The sequence below is a fragment of the Eptatretus burgeri genome, chromosome 9 (assembly GCF_056783735.1).
Source record: "Eptatretus burgeri isolate ZD-2024b chromosome 9, Ebu_testis_v1, whole genome shotgun sequence".
In the NCBI taxonomy this organism is placed as follows: domain Eukaryota; kingdom Metazoa; phylum Chordata; class Myxini; order Myxiniformes; family Myxinidae; genus Eptatretus; species Eptatretus burgeri.
The window spans coordinates 75,476,090-75,496,899 of NC_140969.1; the positions used below are offsets into that span (position 1 = coordinate 75,476,090).

The window sequence follows — 20,810 nt, forward strand, 5'->3', positions numbered from 1 at the left end:
GTCATGACTGTTTTGGTGTCATTATTTTCATCATCATCATTCAGGTGAGCATCTGACTCATTCCCAGTATCATTAAACACATTCTGACTACCATATCTATTGTCAAGTCAGGCCAGACCAGATCTGTGACTTGCTACAGGTATCATGTAAAGCTGTACTAACCTGTTTCATGGTGAGGTTGTCAGCAACTAAACTGCATCCCCCACAAGGTTTCCTGGTGAGGAGGGTGTATGGATATGGACACCCAGCAGGATTAAAAACAAAACCTGTCAAAGGGCAGAAGAGCTCCTTTTGAGCCAAAAGCCATCTATATCTGGTGCCAAACTGCATCTGCGGATGTCCTCCTGCAGTTGAGGACCTCTCTCTAGGAGGTTGGTGGCAGGATTTGCACTCCGGCCACCGTAAAAACAACTTCATTCCGCAAAACACACAAAAGAAAATGCAAAGAAAACTGAAAAACAACTCCGTGGCAGTACCTCCTGTGCAGCTGCCCTTCACAGTACAGCCCACCAGATGATGGGATTGGGGCAAAGCCTTCGGAACCCCCACTCTTTGATGATAGAAGGAAAAGCATGAAGTGACCTTCCTGGGTCAGATTGCGGTGGTGTGTCTTATCCATCAGACAGGGGTCTCATTGGATTAACCTGAGTGAGTCCCTTTGGGTCACTGGAATGTCCTATCCCTAAGAGAGGATGATGACCTGTCTCTGCTATCATCTGAGCTGCAGTGTTTGGATAATGGTATTGCAGCACTCTCTGAGGTTTGGAGACCGGATAGTGGTGAGATCATGGTGGATGGTTACACCTACAACTGGTCTGGTCGCTCTGATGGTTTCCATACCCAAGGGGTTTCTGTAGCTGTGTCCAAGAAGCTGATTCCCATGATAATTGAGGTAACAATGGACAATGAGCAAATCATGAGACAGGTTTCGGGGGTGTCATTTCCTTGGTCTCTTTATATGCTCCGACTAAGGCAATTGATCTCACTATGAAGGAGGCATGCCATGCCACACTCCAGTCTATGATTGATTGGTGCCCCAGGCGAGATACTCTTCTAGTCTTGGGGGATTTCAATGCATCGACTGGAACTGATAGTGATGGTTACGAGACATGTGTTGGTCCCCATGGGTCTGGAACTGTGAACCAGAGTAGCACCTAGTTCCTTGACATTGCAAGAAGTCATGGACTTAGGGTGGCTGGTTCATGGTTTCAGTGCCCACAGGCTTATCACTGGACTTGGTGTCCAAACGCTGGTGGTTTGGCAAAGGAGATTGACCACGTGCTCGTTGATGGGTGCTGAAGGATGATTCAGAACTGCAGAGTCTACTGGAGTGCTCGGTTCCTCAATACCGACCACAAGCTTGTTTCAGCAAGAGTTTTTTAGCTAAGGAGTTTGCAAACAGGCTGAGTGAGGATTTGAGGAATGCTGAAGATGTGGAGTGTCTTCAAGCTGACCTTCCTTGATGTTGCTGGTGGATGTCTTGGAGCCCACCCTCAGGTGATGAAGAACTTCGTCTCCCAAGGATCACTGGATACCATCGAACATAGTCACAGGGCCAGGCTTAATAGCAGAGCTGAGCTGTTCAGGGAGTTGAGGCATAAAACTGTACGTGCACCGAGTGTGGAGAAGGAGGTCTATGTGTGAGGTATCTGTGAGGGGGTAGAGCATCACCTGTGGTAAAGTGATTCTTATTCTGCTTACAGAGGAATTTGTGCATTGCATTCCTCCAAGCCCATTCCTCAGTGTACTGAATTTTGGGGGGAGGCTGGTGGGCTCTTGACAGAGGAGTCTGAAGTGAAGGACCGCTGGGCCGGTTGCACTGAGCGGATGTACCAGACTGACCCACCAACTATTGAGTTGGACATCAGGGGTGTAACTATCCTTATTGATAACCCTCCAATCAAATGTGAACCACCTTTATTTATGGAAACACAGATGGCAGCGAAGCAGTTGAAAGGGGTAATGCTCCTGGGATTTGTGACATCCATGCTGAACTTGTGAAGGCTGGTGGAAATACTGCACTCATGTCATTTCATGCAGTTCTGTGCTCTGTCTGGAACACAGGCATCATCACAACTGAATGGAAGAGGGGCCTTATTGTTCCTCTCTGAAAAGGGAAGAGTGGTCGCCAAGACTGCAACAGCTACCCAGGGGTGATGCTGCTCTACCTGCCAGGCAAGGTTTTTGCTCAGATAATTATTGATCGGGTTTGCCACCATCTTCTTGAACACCAGTGCCCAGAGCAGTCAGGCTTTACACCAAATAGTTCAACGATCCTTGTTCTTTGGGTCCCCACCAAATGCAGAGGAGAGTTTTGGCAGTGGCAGCTTGCAGCCCATGTTGATCTCCACAAAGAGTTTGATTCAGTGAATCGGGATGCCCTCTGGAGAATTCTCAGTCTTCGTAGGGTGCCACAAAAATTGATCAAGCTGATTTCTGATCAATACTCTGGTACTGAGAGTGCTGTGAGGTGCGGTGGTTCCATCCCTGACTTGTTTCCAGTTGTTACTGGAGTTCATCAAGGGTGTGCATTGCCCCTCACACTTTTCAGCACTTGTGGGGACTACATTCTGGGGAGGATTTCAGAGATCAAGTTGTGGTGCATCATTTGGGAATGTCAAGATCTCTGACTGATTTTGTGTTCCGAAAACGTTTCTGATGTTCCGAAACGAACAGCCGTATTGCCCTCAGAGTTTGGATGGGTCAGACAAGAGGAATCCTGGCACCCGGTCTGGATGACGATACGAAAGTTTTCTCGTGCGTGCCGGGAGTTCATAAGGTGCTCCTGCAATAAACCATGCAAAAACTGCAAATGCGTGAAGGCCAGTCTTCACTGCACAAGTCTCTGCAAACGCATCTGTGTTGTGTAAAGGTAGGGGATTGTTTTCTACGTACAATCTCACATCTGAACCCATTAACCCTGAAACAGTCACTTGTCGTAGAATGGAATAATGTGCATATGCTATTTTTAACAGCAGTTATCTAATCTACCAGGTACAATGACGCAATCTTGTCAATTATTGGCTCCAATAACCGATTATAGGGGGCTTTTATAATACAGTAGGAAAATATGAAAAATTCATACTTCCTGCATAAATTATGCAAATAATTTGCAGATGTGAATGTCATCAATAATTAGTAGAATTACAAAGCCTCCTTCCTTCAACTCTTCTTCAACTGACAGCAGGAAGCTGTCAAACTAATTTTAGACCTTTTTAAATTGAACTTTAGATGTTACCTTGGTTTTCAAGGAAAAGCTCCCTTTGACCTTTGACCTTTGACCTTTAAGGTCACGGTCTCGATTGTCTCTTTGGTGAAAATTATTTGTCTTGTCATGTGCTACCTCCATGCCAAATTTGGTGCTTTTGTCCAGCAGGTAAATATCGGACCAAAAATTGTCCTATGACCGGACTAATGTGTCCAGTTTATGACTGAGGATGTCTGTTCTGAGTTTCAAAGCAACATGAACAAATGAAAGAAACACACCGTCGATGGGTGTGAATAGTAACATTGGGCATTCCGTGTTTTTTGATGAAGACATCAACTTGTGAGTTGTAACATGAGCTATTTCTTGGGGAACCGTGACTGTGCATTTATCACAATTTTCACTTCATTGCAAAACATGGAATTCATACACATCACAAACGAGTGGTTTCACTCCACAATCATACGAGTGTCAAATGAGGACCCTGAATGGAGGATATATTTCATCGATATCTGACATAACATGCATCGTTCCCAGTGCAGTGGCTTTCCAGAACTTCGATGTTTTGTCTGAACATCACTGCTGCTGGTGCTGAGTTCAAGTTTGGCTTAAGTTGTCTCCAATTTTTCCCTTGTCCGTGAACCATGAGCAGCATGATTTATGCCAAGCAAGAATATCTTTAGATCCTATTGATGATGATTTTGAATCCTATCGATGATGATTTTGTTCTTTGTGTCTTTCAGCTTGTCTCTGAAGTACACATTCATGGAGGTTTGAAGATCCTGCGTTCCACCAGTGATAAGTCTATATATATTCTTGCCTTGGCAGGTGATACACATAGAGAAAACGACACATGTTGGCTTCATGAGACTACAAGCAGCTTCCATTGTTCCTTGTTGCATTTCCTTTGTTCTTTGCTGCATTTTCATTGTTCTTTGCTGAGGATCACCTGTATAATACCTGAAGGGCACTTTGTAGATCACATACCTTTGCCACGCATTGCCTGACTTTTTGGGCCCAATAACTTTTTGAAATATGATGCTATATATCCTGTTTCGCCAAATCTCTCAATGGTGAAGAATCACTTAAAAAGTTAAATAAAACTCGTATCAGGAACCGCATACTGATCTTCAGCAAAATCGAAGCAATTCGTCCTTGCCACACACCCAACCTTTCCACCAAGTTTCATCCAAAGTCCGTCCACAACATTTTGAGATATCCTGCGAAATATATTGTTTTCAGCCTATCTCTCAATGGTGAAGAGTCACGTTTAAAATAATTATCGGATCCGGATGCCGATTCAGATCTTCACCAAAATGGAATTGATTCATCCTCGTTACACATCAAATATGTCCACCAAGTTTCATCCGAATCTGTCCACACCTTTTTGAGATATCCTGCACACAGACAAACAAACAGATAAACAACCAAGAAAAAGATGTCGTGCAGAGCACGATACTTGCAAAGTCCATCAAACAAATTTGACCACAACAATAATAGGTGGTTGAATTCAATGACCAAATATGCAACTTCTCTTCAAATTTCAAGTAAATCTGATAAATATTTACAATTTTAGAAATTTGACCTATGTTCACCTGTTGGCCAATGTTGACCTCAAAAAGGTCAACAAGGTGGTTGAATTCAGTGACCTGACATGTAAATCCTCCTCACATTTCAAGTCAATGGGATGAAAATTTAGGATTTTCGAAATCTCACCTAACTTGTTGATATTTGGCCTACATTGACCTTTTGGCCAATTCTGACCTCCAAAATAATTGGTGGTTGAATTCAGTAAGCAGAATGAAAATCCTGTTCAAATTTTTGGTCAATCGGATGAAAATTGAGGATTTTAGAAAATTGATGAATTTGTTAACCTTTTGCCTATGTTGACCTTTTGACCTCAAAAACAATTGGCTTCTTCCTCATGAAACACTCTACCATATGATGAAGTTTTGTGAAGATTGGTTTAAAATTGTGACCTGTAGGTGATTACCAGAGAGACAGACAAACAGACAGAATCACAAAATCGACTGACCAATATACTTGAAAAATCTTCGATTTTGCAAGTACCAGACAGACAGACAAGGCTGAAAACAGAACTTCCTTCCACCTTCGGTGATGGAAGTAATAAGGAAACATGTCAAGATAGGATACATCGTAATTTCAGCCGAGACACTTTTAAACATGATGTTGCAGTCAGGAAAATGTTGGAGAAAGACACAAGTGGTTGAGTGGGGAAAAAATCCCCAGCTGCCCTTGTGGGTTCAAAGCAAATAAAGGCTGCCATTTCAGGTTTTTTTTTTCCAATTTTGAAGGTCCACAACTAGAATTCCATCTTGGTATACAGCATTTTCGGATACAGCAGATCAAACTCATATAGACACCACTGTCATATAGACAGGCACAATTATCTACCCCAATATGCTGCATATATTAATTTTTCCGATTGATGAATATTTCGTCCTGGCCAACCGATGAATGGGGTGAAGGTATGTCGTGAGACAACAAGCTATGCCGCAATACCATGAGTGGGAAATTTTGAACATTGTGGCTATTTTGTACATTTAGAATTAGATGCTTAGAGATTTTTTGTGGGCCATGCGACCCCCCCCCTCAATGTCCCCCCACAGAGAGGTTAATGGTCTCTCTGTCCCACGCCACGACACTCCCCACACCATCCCCCCCCCCAAAAAAAAAATTCTCAACGGATCTTGGCGGTTTATGTGGGTGGTCAATGCAAGTAGAAAACGCCAAAGTCCAGTATTGTAAGAGCAAGAGTAATGCAAGTGTAAAAGTATTAAGGAAAAGCTAAAAATGTATTGTAAGACTAAGGGCAAGAGTATTGTAAGAGTAAGGATAAGTTGATCAGGATTGTAAGAGTAAGGATAAGTTGATCAGGATTGTAAGAGTAAAGATAAGTTGATCAGGATTGTAAGAGTAAGGATAAGTTGATCAGGATTGTAAGCATAAGGTTAAGAGTATTGCAAGAGTACGAGTATCAGAGTATGAGAAGCACTCTTCTATATTGTATAGAGAAGCACTATAAGAGTACACGAGTTCCATCCACTGGATAGATGGAAGGACGAACGCCCACCGAGACCGAGCTCCATATATATATATATATATATATATATATATATATATATATATATATATATATATATATATATATATATATATATATATGAGATGACCTTGAGTTGAATGAGTAAGGCTCAGGGTATTGTAAGAGTATGAGTATCATAAATATTGTAAGAGTAAGGATAGGGTTTTGAAAGAGTAAGTGTAAGGCTCTTGGAGGAGAAAGGGTAAGGTAAAGAGTAAGAATATGAGAAGAGTAAGAGTATTGTAACAGTTGTTATAATGGTGTGAGTATTGTAAGAGTATGACTATTGTAGGAGGAAGAGTCAGCCATATTTATCATAAATTCTTAACCACTAAACGACCCCCACCTAACCCCCCCCCCCCAAGTCGGAATTTTAATGGTAACCTCCTTTGTGCCTCAATTACTTCCCCTTATATAATTCACATAATTGCACATATCGTGATAGTACTGTATATCTATCTACACAAGGTATATGCTGTATCCGTATATCTATCTACAAAGGCATTTCTTCAGTTGCTGTCACCACAGGGAAGAGAGTGGAGTCATTGTTTAACTCAACATTATTGGGGGTGTTAACCTTCTCCTGGTGGATACTATGCCCCAGATCCCACAAAAACTGCAGCTTCACGATCCACAAGGAATTTTGAAAGCAATGTAGATTTCGCCATATTAATATCCCATTATACCTGAAAAATGTGGAATCATTTGCTGATGGTAAGGGAATTTACGATCATTGGTATCTCCCGTGATGAAACTGGGTCTTTGGGTCTCTCACTCTCACACTGGAGGCAGGTCAGTGGTCTTTCTGTCTTCAACCATCGCCTCTCCGGCCTTGCACCCCACCCCCACTCTGTCTGTGCTTTATCCCCCTATATTTCTGCAGGACATTCAAGGTCCGCCAAAAACCCCTTCTGGTGAAACAGCTCACCTTCACTCTTACTGCTCACCTTCAAGAATTACTGCTCACCTTCACTCTTTCATTCCTCTTTTTTTCCAACCTCTGGAACAAACTCCTACACTATCTTCAATCCCACTGTTCCCCACTATTTTGTGCTTCTCTCTCCCACCCCTCTTGTCTCCTGCTTTGTTATATGTTCTGTGTGTTAGCTCTTATATGAGCCTCAACATGGTATACAAAAAAAAATTATTTTGCACTCTTTGTGGTCAAGCTGCATAGGGTGACGTTTGCACCATTTCAAATATTATATGAATGGGGGAAGTGCACCCCTTGCCCACTTCCACATCTGGTTATCTTGGCAGTATGTGAAACACCATCATGGAAGATGGCATATGGCAGGGTTGTTGGCAGGTGGCTTGGCAATGTAGCTTAGTAATGTGATATAGATATCAAAACTTACCAAAGGATCAGCTGTCCCTGAGAAATAGCTCTTGACATGGACTTCCATTGACTGACATAAAAGTGCCACTGATAAACAATCATCAATCAATATTTATTATCTTTGTAGCAGTCCTCAAGCAGATTTCAAGTTTAAATCAATGAGTATTTCAAAATGAAATTGATATCTGTGTTTTTCAATGTCAATGGAACGAAATCCAAAAGGAAAACTAAGGGCAGGTATTTAAGGGTCGATGATTAATGTCCAGGGTTTGTCTTAACCAAATGATTGATGGCTCATCTTTCTGAGAATTGAATCTTTGAAGCTACAGAAAAGTTGTTTCATCAGGAGTGTTCAGATTTTGCTTTTTCTTCTGGTTCTGTTATGTCTCTATTAACCTGTGCTCTCCTTCCTCCCTGGGTCTGAAAGTTTGATGCAGAGCAGCGCACTCACCTCTTAGCTGTCTTGTCTGGGTTTCATTACCACCCGAACGATAGATTTTCAGATTGGTTTTTTTTATAGGCAGAACTTGCATCAACATGTGGATCATCCTTTAAGGCGCTGTCACAGCTTGACGTTTTAGCCAGCTTATGGCAAGGTATCAAAATGTATGTAAAAACGCTGGCATACGCTGAACTATTGATTTTTTTTTCCAGTTTTGGAAGTATTCATAACGAGTTGGACGTATGCATAACATATTAGTAATGTACACAGAATGTTTCGATAACATATAGATAACTTATATCAACGAATGCTGAGCGTGTTGTCGGCGTTCACAACCTATGCCCAACAATAGTCTAACTTATGCATAGCGCAGCAGTGTATCGCCTCGGAGGACAGGTGAGCTGAAACCCAGAGCCTATCTCGAACCTCTCCACCTTTTTTGCTCTTCAAGTTGTTCGGACCCGGGCTCTAGCGAGAGCGAGCTGGATCCAATCGCCGAGCCGCGATCCTTCCGCTCTTCTCAACACGTGCTGGTGAAACGAGGCGCCGATCCTTCCCGTCGATGCGTCGCTTCACCGAGGAACCACCTCCCGCGCTTCTCAACACGTGCTGGTGAGACGAGGTGCAGAACCTTCCCGTCGATGCCTCACTTCCTCGAGGAACCACCTCCATGAAGAGGTCGATGAGTCGCACCACACCGGGAACCAAAATGGAGAACAAAGAGCTCCACGAACCAAGAAGAAGAAGAAGCCACCACTCGCAGCTCGAGCCGAGCGACCGGCTTAACTTCTTTCCAAGCAAAACAGCTCGAAGCAAAAAGCTCTCCCGAGCCAAGCAGAAGACGAAGCTCACGGAACCATCAAAGCAAAAAGCCTCCTCTCGAGCCAGGCCAGAGCCGAAGCTCACTGAGCCAGCCGAAGAAAAAAGCTTCCAAAGGCCTCAACCCTAACGCAAGTCAAGCAGGACCCGACGGCTGAACGACTCCCCTCAACTCCCTTCTTCAACTCTGCCCTTCCAACTATGCCCTCTCCAACTCTGCCCTTGAACAAAAGAAAAATATCTCCTCTTATCCTTCTCCGCCCTTCCCCCGATCCTGGCGTGACTCATGCCCTCGTACTCCACCCCCCCCCGCTCAACCACGGGTGGGAGGGAGTTGTTGATTCATGAGTCACGGGACGGCAGGATTCTTCTTCCTCTTCGCAGAAGAGGGGGAGGGATGTCTCCATTGTTCGTTCCCTAACTATTAAATCGATCTGCAGCGAATCTAATCGATTTCTGAACATTTATACAATGGAAGGTGAGCTATCTAGGGAACAAGCACTTATCGACAGCTGACTAAAGGAAACTGTATGTTGTGTGCAATCGAATTCCCAAATTCGTAACACTACCCCATCCACTTTTTACAGACTCGTCCCGAGTCGTCAAATTTTCATGTGACCAGCATGTGTAAGTTTTCCCCTAGTATGTTCTACTGAGTGCGACATTTCTTTATAGGTGTCCCCAAAAAATAACCTAATGCACTGCGTAACTAACTAAACAAACTCTCAGACTCATTCGGACAACTTAACTAAAATAGCTGGCGCTAAAACAAACATGCAGGTGAGGTTCCACGTATTTACAATTTTCACTCAACTTATCCATTACTTAACCATGGCCGAGGACTTGTGATCTGTGAAAGGGGAGAAGGTAAAAGTCGTTTCAAAGTCCATTGATGCAGGGGAATGGATGGAGATGGTCGCAAAACACAAATGAGCATGATGGATGCACGGGCTTCCTGCAGGGCAGTCCTTGCAAAACTGGATGGTCCTGGTGCACATGGTGATGGATGGACACAGGGGCAAATGCAAACAAGGGCTAGCAGGCATGTGGTCATGGCAGAGGCAGGCAAACGAGGCATGGCAAGGCAAGTCCATGCAGAACAGGGAGCTGCAGCACAAGAGGCTGGCAGGTGAAGCTGGCCGGCCTCTGGTGTGGTTCCATCAGGTCTGAAGGGAGTGCGGTGGTGCCAGCCACTCTGAAGGCAGGCTCGGACCTAGCCTACTGTCTCCCCCCACTCTATCGCCTTGGCCTGTCACTGTCCATACTCGCTCCCTTAATTTTCCACAAAAACAAAATTTATCCCCTCATTATTTTTATTTCCCTTTTATAATTGTCTCCCTAACCCCCTTTATCGTCATTGTCTGGCTAGCCTACAATGTCCACCTAGCCTACTCCCAACCCCAACGTTCCCTCTCTGGAGGGGAAAAGGGAGAGACTAGCGTCCTGTCTCGAGGCCCAACAAAGCCTCAGAATGGCCTCCTCAGAGTTCAGCGATCTACCAAGGTGGGTCCAGCGGCCTGCAATGAGCGAAGGGATGGATGGTGCGAAGGGGTACATCTCCTAACTACCCTAACATTCATTAACCTGAAACTACCCCGGGGCTTTCCAAAAATGCCTCACACTTTAAAACTATCGGTTCTAAAAACCTTGATTCCCGTCGTCTGTGTTGGTGTCCATTATAAATTTGGGCCTTGCCCTCAAATTTTCGTACGTGTCCTCGCACAATTTCCTGGCTGGGCATTTTTTCGTGGCTTTCGTGGCAATTTCGTGGCTCAACTGGCAGGAACTCCCCCTCTGCCGAACTCTAACCATGGCACCCCCAGGCCCGCAGGCTGCCTCCGAGCCTAGCTGCTCCCTACAATGCGGGGGGTTGCCCTCTCTGGCATTGTCCCCCTCCGATGCCCATGTGGCATGTTGATGCCCTGGGTCCCTTTCCGAGGGTCGCCCGTGCCAACTACACTGCCCCCGTGGCATTCTGGCGCTACGGGTTCCGTTCCGGATGGGTCGGCCATGCCCACTACACCATCCCAGCCCCTCTTGGGCCCTTGGCCTACTCTGGCCGACTAATGTGGTGCCCGGGGTGCCCACTAAACAAATATCAACTTTCCACAGCCATGCTCCCAGCCGGTCCATGAATTCCTGCACCCCTTCAAACGGGTTTCGTGCCTTCCCTCGATACCAATAAAACGACCTCCTTTTAATAAATTTGAATAACACACTGGCTAACATTAAACTGACCCCGGGATCACTTGGATGTTAATCACTCCTCCCCCCAATCAGTCATCGCATCACGCATACCACATTCGCTCCACTCACACACTTGGGCCCACTGTCCGACACTCATTCCTCACACACTTTCCATTTCACAACTCACACCAACACTCTATATTGCCGTCCTTCCTTATTAAATCCCCTAACTAACTCGTGCTCCCTCGTCATCCCTTATTCTCATGCACATTCCATTTACTCTATGTAGCTAAGCTGCGTCTCCACTCCACATTTCCTGTCTGTCCATGTCTCCAAAAAAATCCAACAATTCCCATTTCCTAAATCTAAACTGAAATCCCTCTACCTAATCCATTCCACGGGCTCCATGAGGACTTGTCCCCTGCCCCATGAAGCCGGTCTAACTATCGCTAACCCATCCCCCTAACTAGTAGTTCCTGTGCCCCCTTAGACAGGGGGGGGGGTCTTCCACCCCTTGCCCAGGGAATCCTGTTCACCCGAAGCGAGGCTTGCTTTTTTTTTTCATGCGTGCACCAGCGTGGCAACTCGCAACCTGCGCTCCTTTCCCCGTGACGTCCTGGCAGCTGTTCGCGCATCTCGTCCATCCTCGTACAGTACCATCTGGCAGGGATTTCCCTTCTGCCGGATTCCAACCCTGCAGCCACGACGTCACCCTGTGCATCAAAAAGAAGCCTCGCGTTTTGAGGGGTTTCCCACGCAAACACATGTGCTCTACTCGTCGGAGCTTCACACACATGCCCACCTGGAGAACCCATCCGGTCCACATCCATTATCCAGCCTACCTTCTGTCCGTCCGCGAGATCGGCTAATCCACCACGTGCATTTACGGACCGGGCTTCACTCCTGCAGGCGCACACATGGCGGCCTCGTGCGGAGCACAGCACGGACCCCGAATGCGCTGCTGTGCAATCCCGGCATGGTCCCCAATGCAGCCACGGCCGCTACTCGGCCTTTGTCCACCGTCAGGCACCGTCGTCGTCACACTCTCGCGCACAAACTTCCACGTGCCACGATGCTCACACACCTCGCCATGACACTCAGACATGCGGTTGTGCCCTTTCGCATACCAACCGCCATTTCTCTTTCATACCGCGACCTCACACACGCGGTTTCTTTCACACACGGCGCTTCTCCCTTAAACACCTTTTCACTCATGCAATGCGTGCTTGACAGCACGCATTTCACCACACTCGTAACCACACACACCGGGACGACCACGCTGGGATTTGTGCTACCTCAAGCGCTCCCCGGGTCTCCATACTCCCCAAGCTCCATGTGCACCCGTTAACAGCACTCGCCCCCTATAACTTGGAAAGCTCGAACGGACTCACCTGGTCGCGATCCACCTCAAGGGGGCACAGTCCCTCCCCTCGTTCCTGGAGGAGGCCATCCTGCTGCTTGCATCGGGTCCCAACACATTCCACCAGCTCACCCCCATTGTCCTCCACTACCTCCATGTGTGTGTTCGTCCTTTGTGTCGTCCACTTCACCCCCTCTCTCTCCTCTATCTCCCGTGTCTCTGTTATTTCTATTTCCAGCGTCTCAGTCGTTGTCACCGCTACCTCCTTTATTATTTCCTTTTCTCCCTCATTCCATTTTCCTTCCCATTTGAGTCGTTCTTCCTCTCTGAGCCTCTTCAGTTGTTCATTTTCTTTCCGGAGCTTTTCCATCTCTGTGGACTCAAATTTTGCTGTTTCCTTGAGTTGGTTAATTTCAAACTCATATTGTTTTTGTTTTCTACCCCACCGTCTCTCACGTTCTTCATTCTCCAATCGCATCGTTTCTTTCAATTGGTTGAGCTCCCTTTCCTGTTTTATTCCTTGTTCTTTCACTATCCCCACACACTCCAACCTTGCTTTGGCTTCTAACTGTTCGATCTGCACAGTGTGCTTCCTTAGCGTTTCTTTCTCTGTTCTCATTCTTTCCTCTCTTAACATCCTCAGTTCGTCTTGTAATTCTCTCTCTCTCTCTGCTTTTCTTTTATTCAGTTCGCTCGCCTTTTGTAACAAAAACCCACGCAACCGATCTACTTCCGTCGTTTCCCCATGTAGTTCCTCGACTGTGCTGGCTAATTCCTCATTTAGCTCGCAAATTCGTTCCTGCGCATCGGCCAATTGTTGTGACTCCCCATGAACACAATCCTCCTGAACCTCGCCTGCGCGCCGCCGTTTCTCGTGCAATTTAATGGCAAACGAATGCAATTCTTTTGTATATTTCTCACCACACTTCCACTCCCCAAAGACATTCGACACTCGTTCATGAAGTTCGTCCATGTATGCGTCGACGCCCTGCCTCATCTGCCATGACCACGTGGTTTGAAATGGTGGCTGGGAGCACCCGCCTCGTGTCGTGCCGTTCGCTGTGCTAATAATAGCAGCCCACTCCATGTTGCGCTGAGGTGCGATCATGCTGCTATTTTGCGACTCCGTTTGCCAGCAAAGTTCGTGCTCAGTATAGGGTGAGCGGCCCCACTGATTAAAATTAGTGGTGGGGTCATAAAAAGAACCGTCCGGGGCCATGGATCCTACAATCAAACACATTTCCAATCCACCCTGCACCCGTTCGCCTTGAACCGCCATCTTGCTTATCGGAATAAATTTTAAAGCCCGCAATTTAATGGGAACTGAGGGTCGCTCCACACACCCTTGATCCGGTTCCTGTTAATTTAGTTTGGAGGGAGTGAATCTGTATCCCACTCCTGACACCAGTGTTGTAGAATTGGCGCTCGCCCGGCATGCGAATGACCGCGTCTAACCAATAGCGGTCGCTTCGCCCACCGAACGGACAATCCAGTCGTGACTTTCTGGAACAACGCCAGAAACCAGTCACGGGTGGGTTTTTAATCCCACCACGGCCCAGTCCATATTCTACCCGCATGGAATAGGGTCAATCGCCGAATATCGATATACCGAAGTACCCGCGCGGGTAACCTACCGAGGGACCGTACCTCGGCGAAGGCCTCCTTGGACACGAACCGCTTAAGTGCTCCATTCCGTTCTGGGTTAACCGAGTGGGTATTATCGCCAGACCCGATTCTATTTATCAGCTATTTAAAAACCAACTATATTCCGACAGCAAGATGGGGCAGTTCAATGAGGGAATGGACGCAACGAACAGGTTTACATTCGCACAAGGACATTTATTATAATAAAGCATGTATGCAATTAAACAAGGCAAAACACGTATGCAATTATACAAGCAACAAAAGCACGACAAAAGAACTACAACCGTCTACTTATTATGTACAGTCACTTGCACTTAACAGCAGTTCCTACTTATTAGATGGGCCCACCGACAAACGTACGCACGCAGGCACACACACACACACACACACACACACACACACACACACACACACACACACACACACACACACACACACACACACACACACACACACACCCAAGAAATAGTGGCAGAGGCCTTTAATAATGAGCTCCAGCTCGGAGGACAGGTGAGCTGAAACCCAGAGCCTATCTCCAACCTCTCCACCTCGTTTGATCTTCAAGTTGTTCGGACCCGGGCTCCAGCGAGAGCGAGCTGGATCCAATCGCTGAGCCGCGATCCTTCCCGAGCTTCCGCGCTTCTCAACACGTGCTGGTGAGACAAGGCGCCGATCTTTCCCGTCGATGCGTCGCTTCCCCGAGGAACCACCTCCCGCGCTTCTCAACACGTGCTGGTGAGACGAGGCGCCGATCCTTCCCGTCGATGCGTTGCTTCCCCAAGGAACCACCTCCACGAAGAGGTCAATGAGTCGCACCAAGCCGGGAACCAAAATGGAGAACAAAGAGCTCCACGAACCAAGAAGAAGAAGAAGCCACGACTCGCAGCTCGAGCCGAGCGACCGGCTCAACTTTATTCCAAGCAAAGCAGCTCGAAGCAAAAAGCTCTCCCGAGCCAAACAGAAGCCGAAGCTCACTGAGCCAGCCAAAGCAAAAAGCTTTCGAAGGCCTCAACCCTAACGCAAGCCAAGCAGGACCCGACGGCTGAACGACTCCCCTCAACTCCCTTCTCCAACTCTGCTCTTCCATCTCTGCCCTCTCCAACTCTGCCCTTGAACAAATAAAAAGATCTCCTCTTATCCTTCTCCGCCCTTCCTCCGATCCCAGCGTGACTCATGCCCTCGTGCTCCATCCCCCCCCCCCACTCAACCACGGGTGGGAGGGAGTTGTTGAGTCATGAGTCACGGGACAGCAGGATTCTTCTTCCTCTTTGCAAAAGAGTGGGAGGGATGTCTCCATTGTTCATTCCCGAAGTATTAAATCGATCCGCAGCGCATCTAATCGATTTTTGAACATCTAAACAATGGAAGGTGAGCTATCTAGGGAACAAGCACTTATCGACATAGCTGACTGAAATGAGAGCGAGAGAAGAACCTTCAGAGTTTAGGCTTTATTCCATTTGATTGGAGCCGCTTCTGTGGGCACACCGGGGAATACAGGTTCAGCTAGGAGTACATAAGCAGTAACGTATACATGTGCGATTAATCATTGCAGACTAAATCCGCGTAAGCACGGAGTTCGATATAATCTCCATTCTCACCAGTCAATGAGCACCTTCAGTCAACGAGCATCAAGTGAACAGCCGATGTAAATGGCAATGCCCCGGGGACAATCACCCCGCACCGCGGAGACCTCCCCTTATACGCGAGACGCACAACATGTGATCCCGCGTCATGTCCCTCAATTCACCTCAATTCACCACATTCTCCCCACCTTCAAAATGTAACTAGGGGCCCATCTTACACACCATGATTGCTTTAGCACTATAGGAGTATACATTTCAAGCAACGCGGACTAATAGGTCTACAGAAGCATACATGCCAAGCAGTGATTATTTTGAGTTGTAGGAGCATGGAAATGAGCATCGATATATGATATAATGGGCATATAGGAGCATGAGCAGCGAGAATGCCGATAATCCCCTTTACAGATTGAGTCATCGAGGGGGCCTTATTCGTCGACCTCTCCGGGAGTAAATGGCAGTTTCATTTGAGGGAGACTCCCGATCCTCTTGGTGAGCCTCGACTTGTGCCGGGGATGACTCCTCGATCGCTCTCGGGTGGAACGCGGCAGCCCCGTCGCCCGGTGGAGTTCCTGGGGGGGAAATGTCAGAAGGAGGAGTGCCAGAAGGTGGTGTACCTACGGGAGGAGTACCTGAGGGAGCCAGATGGCGAACCGACACAGTGGTCTCCCTGCCATCCGGGAGCCTGACATGAGCATACTCTGGATTAGTGTCAATGAGTTCGACCCCCTCCACCAGGGGTTCATACTTGCTTTGTCGGACCGGGTGTTTCATGAACACTGTACCGGGATGGGTCAGCCAGTTGGGCACCGTTTGACCGTCAACATAACGTCGCTGGTGAGTAAACATTCGTTCGTGAGGAGTTGCATTGGTGGACGTGCAGAGCAAAGAGCGTATGGAATTCAGAGCGTCGGGAAGAGTAACCTCCCACCGCTCGGGGCCCAGTCCTCTCGATTTCAGCGCCAGAGTTACGGCTTTCCAAATAACTCCATTATACCTTTCCACCTGCCCGTTTCCCTGTGGGTTGTAACCCGTCGTTCGACTAGTTGCTATGCCGAGCTCTAGTAGGAATTGTTTTAGCCCGGCCGACATGAAACACGGCCCTCTGTCTGAATGTATGTACGAAGGTTTCCCAAACATAGCGAAGAGGTCAGAGAGACATCTCACGACAGTGCCCGAGGTCATATCCGAGCACGGAAATGCGAAAGGGAACCTTGAATATTCATCAACAACGGTGAATATGTATCTGTTGTCTGTCTCGGTCGGCAGGGGCCCTTTGAAGTCGATGTTTAGTCTCTCGAAGGGGGAAGTGGCCTTGATCAGTCTGCCAGATGCCGCGCCAAAGAATCTGGGTTTTAGTTCAGCACAAACAGGGCATGAAGCATTCATTTGTTTAATATCTTCAACAGAATAGGGAAGGTTTTGTCTGCACACGAAATGTGCCATTCTGGTTACCCCTGGGTGGCAGAGAGACACGTGTAGGTCTTGCAAAGCCTGACTGATTGTTGCCGAGCAGTAGACCCGAGAGAAGGTGTCTGCAGCAGGGTTTTCCCTCCCGGGCCGGTAAACAATGTCGTAACTGTAGCAAGCTAGGTCTATCCGCCATCTCATAATTTTTTCATTCTTAATTTTCCCGTTATTTTTCCCATCAAACATGAATGCCACGGAAAGTTGGTCCGTAACGAGCGTGAAGTGGTTTCCCAGTAAATAATGTCTCCATTTCCGCAGCGCTTCGACGATGGCGTACGCTTCCTTCTCTATCGCTGAGTGTCTCTGCTCGCTTCTAGAGAGAGTTCTCGAGAAGAACGCGACCGGCCGCCCAGACTGATTAAGTGTAGCAGCTATGGCGTGATCTGAAGCGTCGGTTTCCACCACGAAGGGCACCGAGCTGTCAATCGATAAAACCACGGACTTACTGATATCATCCTTGAGGCTGTGGAAAGCTCTTACAACAGCGGCATCTGGTGGAAAGTTTTTGCAATGCACTAGGGGATGTATTTTCTCGGATTATTGCGAAATCCATCTCGCATAGTAAGCGAACATGCCGATCACCCGGCGCATTGTTTGCAAGTCCTGAGGTGGTGGAAGCTCACGGAGCGGGAGCAATCGTTCAGGATCAGGCTTAATTGTGCCGTCGGCTATCGTGTAACCGAGAAGGTCAATTGACCTTGCCGAGAATACGCATTTCTCGTAGTTGAGAGTCAGATTATATTTTCTAGCAATGCTCAAGAATCTGTCCAGATTCCTATCATGTTCCCCCTGATCCCTACCGCACACTGTGACATTATCCACGTAAACAAAAGTGTCTTTGAGGTTTTCATCTGAGATGATGTCGTCCATAACCCGTTGGAAGCAAGCTACCCCATTCGTGACACCGAAAGGTATTCTCCTGAATTGGTAGAGGCGCCTCCCTGCCTGGAATGCGGTGTAAGGTTTGTCTTCCTCTCGGATGGGAATTTGATGATAGGCGCTTCGCAAGTCGATGGTGCTGAATACCTTATAATTGGCCACGCGTTCGACCATCTCGTCTATGCACGGCAAGGGGTAGGCATCGAGTTGGGTAAAGCGATTGACCGTTTGGGAATAATCGACAACCATTCGTTTCTTATGGTTCTGACTGCTGGTTACTAACACCTATGCGTGCCATGGCGAATCGCTCGGTTCTATAATTCCTTCTTCCAGTAATCGCTTGGTTTCTGAGGTGATGAAATTCATATCAGCAGTGGTATATCGCCGCGATTTAATCGCTATCGGTTTGCAGATCGGCGACAAGTTAGAGAACAGCTGGGGGGATGTCACCTCCGCGGTGGTCAACGCATTTAAAATTAGACGAGGCTTGCTTCCTCCAAAGGGTATTTCGACGCTCGTGTGCTGCTTGAGGACATTATGACCCAGAATTACGTCTGCGCACAAATCACGAAGCACCAGTACCCTTACATCCCGATGCGTGTACCCTTTTACGTCCAATTCAACATTGCAGTACCCTCGTACGCGGGATTGTAGTGAGGTGGCGGCCATGCATACCGTATTGTCAGTCGGGTGGATTATCCATTTCCTGCCCTTCACTAGCGAGCTGTTGACGAAACTTTCAGAGCTACCCGTGTCAATCAGTGCCTCAGCCATATGCCCGTTAATTTGTACGTTGATAGCCTTGGATAGATTCCCCGGGGAGGCAGCAGTTAATTTATTTTGCGAGTAGAGAGCCGCAGAAGTGGGTTTATTTCTCCTTAGAGTAGATTTACATACCCTGGCGTAATGCCCTTTCTTGTCGCAATTCATGCATGTGGCATCTCTGGCGGGACATTTTTGACGAGGGTGCCTTTTGTACCCACAAAAGAAGCATTTACCAACCGGAGCAGTTGCTGAGGAGTTTGACGTGGCCTGTGTATCCGGCTCCTCGGGTGTTTCTCCATCCCCTATGTCTGGCTGTGTCTGTGCCAGTGGGGTTCCTTGAGTTCCCACCGTAGCAGCGTTCATTAGCAGCATCGGTGTCCCAAATGACTCAGATTGCTGCTGAGCCGTATCCATCGCTCGTGCCTGATCGACTACCTTGTCAAGAGTGGGTTGCGCTTTCTCTAGTAAGCGTTGCCGTATGTGGGCTGATCTGAGTCCTTGGATGAATGCCTCCCGTGTGGCTTCCTTTCGGTGTTCCTCGGCGTTTACGGCCCGGAAGCTGCAGTCTTTTCCCAGCTGATTCAGAGCTTGCAGGAACTGATCGATTGTCTCCCCAGCTGCTTGCTTGCGTGTGTTGAGAAGATGTCGTATGTATACCTCGTTCTTGGGCTTCACGTAGAGCGCTTGCAGCACCTCGATCGCTGCTTCGTAAGTGTCGCACTCCGAGAAGAGCCTGTACACGCTGGGCGAGACATGATTCACGAGAGCGGCGAATTTGTCAGCTCCCTCCTCGATGATGGTCAGATAGTGTGAGAAGGAACAGAACCAATGCGACCATTTCATTTCTGCGTCAGTCGCGTTTGGGTCTGCGTCGAACCTCTCTGGTTTGTAGATCTTGTCCATCGTTGGTTGAGAGAGCCGAGAAAACCAAATGGAATAAATTGAAATGAGAGCGAGAGAAGAACCTTCAGAGTTTAGGCTTTATTCCATTTGATTGGAGCCGCTTCTGTGGGCACACCGAGGAATACAGGTTCAGCTAGGAGTACATAAGCAGTAACGTATACATATGCGATTAATCATTGCAGACTAAATCCGCGTAAGCACGGAGTTCGATATAATCTCCATTCTCACCAGTCAATGAGCACCTTCAGTCAACGAGCATCAAGTGAACAGCCGATGTAAATGGCAATGCCCCGGGGACAATCACCCCGCACCGCAGAGACCTCCCCTTATACGCGAGACGCACAACATGTGATCCCGCGTCATGTCCCTCAATTCACCTCAATTCACCACACTGACTGAAGGAAACTATGTTGTGTGCAATCAAATTCCCAAATTCGTAACAATATCTTCAATATTCCTGTTCCCATCATCACCGATGACTTCAAAAGGTAATACCCTGATTTATTTAACTGTAATACCCTGGGAAAGTAGAAAGGGGGTAAAGGTTACTCTGAAGGTGCAGGACGATAACCCTGTATTTATGAAGTCTGGAATTGTTCCTTTTGCCATCCGCAAAAAGTTTGATCAGGTACTGGAAATGCTTGAAAAGGATGGTGTAACTGAGAAAGTTCAGCACTCGGAATAGGCATCCTCCACTGTGCCGGTCATCAAACCTGATGGCCAGTTTTGGATTTGTGGTGACTATTCTGGCACAATATTCTGAGTTGACGCAATACCTATTCGCTAGCCTGGAAGAACTGTTGAACAAACTATCAGGAAGAAAGAAGTAAACAAATGTTGATTTATCTCAGGCTTACCACCAATAACAGTTGGCTCTTGAGAGCTGGAAGTATGTTACGGTAAAAAACACACCAGGGGTTGTACCAATACTGAAGGCTCTTGTTTGATGTGAATAGTGCCGTACCCATATTTCAACATACCAGAGAATTTGCCAAAATATCTCCCTGGGTGCTGTATTTACATTGACAATATGTTGGTGACGGGTATAGGGATAACAACCACTTTAAAATAACTCACAGGGTTTTGAAAAGGCTGGAGGAAAATGGAATGA

The 20,810-nt window shown here is 47.2% G+C and overlaps 1 long non-coding RNA gene across 2 annotated transcripts in view; it reads right to left on the minus strand.

Moving 5' to 3' along the window:
* Positions 1 to 4,039: 4,039 nt before the first annotated feature.
* The window catches only part of LOC147020376 (uncharacterized), a 33,257-nt gene continuing 16,486 nt past the window's right edge, over positions 4,040 to 20,810 (minus strand). For both annotated transcript variants that reach the window (XR_015061809.1, XR_015061808.1), the window contains one exon: positions 4,040 to 4,602. This is a non-coding gene — a long non-coding RNA (uncharacterized LOC147020376). The remainder of the gene's footprint in view (positions 4,603 to 20,810) is intronic.